This window comes from Haliaeetus leucocephalus, unplaced genomic scaffold (genome assembly GCF_000737465.1).
Source record: "Haliaeetus leucocephalus isolate CR32 unplaced genomic scaffold, Haliaeetus_leucocephalus-4.0 Scaffold848, whole genome shotgun sequence".
Taxonomy (NCBI): domain Eukaryota; kingdom Metazoa; phylum Chordata; class Aves; order Accipitriformes; family Accipitridae; genus Haliaeetus; species Haliaeetus leucocephalus.
Window position 1 is genome coordinate 7426401 of NW_010973284.1, and position 1112 is coordinate 7427512.

At 49.0% G+C, this 1112-nt stretch overlaps 1 protein-coding gene across 1 annotated transcript in view; it reads right to left on the bottom strand.

Annotated features, from left to right (window-relative positions):
• Positions 1-1112, bottom strand: part of LOC104841193 (forkhead box protein D1-like) — a 6077-nt gene that overhangs the window by 282 nt on the left and 4683 nt on the right. The gene's annotated exons all lie outside the window — the stretch shown is intronic.

The window sequence follows — 1112 nt, forward strand, 5'->3', positions numbered from 1 at the left end:
CCGGTGTGGCAGCCTGCAGCCGTGGGAAGAAGGGAGGCGGCGCGGAGCAGCCCCGCGCAAGCTGCGCGCCCGGCCGCGGAGGGGAGGGCTCAGCCCCGCCGGCTTCGGGCGGCGAAACTCCGCGGCCGGCGGAGCCGCTCGCTTCCCCGAGGCCCGAGCGGGGCTCTCGGCTCTCAGCGTGACAAAGGACATCGCAAAGAACGATTGGGATTATTATTTTTTTTTTTAACCAGGTCACAAACATTTATTAATTTACACCAACGGTGGACAAAATTCTGTTGCCTTTTCCACATCAAATTATTCACAGATTCTCTCAATAAAATAGATATGACGGATGCACAACCAGTGAGGAGTTAACTGGACTCCGCTCATTAGCTCCCGAATAATCTATATACAAATAATTACCAATACACCAAAAAACCCACGCACGGAGGGGGTGGGAAAACGGGGATCAAAAAAAAAAAAATAGTACGGGAATTCTCCAAACTTCCTGACGGATCGGATTTTCTTTTAAACGTGCATTTGAATGTCTCATTGGAAAAAAAAAAAAAAAGAAAAAGAAAGAAAAAAAATAAACCGCAGTCCTGAGTTTCACCGACTTTTCTTCTTCTTAAAAATAAAGAAACCCTAAACAGTGCCTTTTAAAACCAAACCCGAAGCTTCAAAGAAACTAAAAATAAGATCGAACCATTAAAACATTTTCTTTGAGAGCCGGGGAGAGACAGACACACATGGCAAAACCGCCCGGGAGAGAGATTTGCAGGAACGAAAACGGGCTCGCTGCGACCGGGGGCGTCTGCAACTCCCCCGGCCACTTTCCCAGGCGATTTGGGGGACCCCCGCGGAAAACCCGCACCTCTCAAAGGAAACATTTCCGACCCCTAAGACCGTTTCTTTCTTAACATCCCCCCCCCTCACCCCCCGCAAGACGTTGCGTGTTCAATCAGCCCAGGTCTCAGCTTAGGTTACGGCCACTTTATAAATACGCTTTGGCGCTTGCGGGACCAAATCGTGTTATTCTTTCCCCCCTCCCGCCCTCCCGATTCATTTAATATATATATATTTTTTTTTCCCCCGAGCAAAGAGACACAAACAGATCTGGATGCCACAGA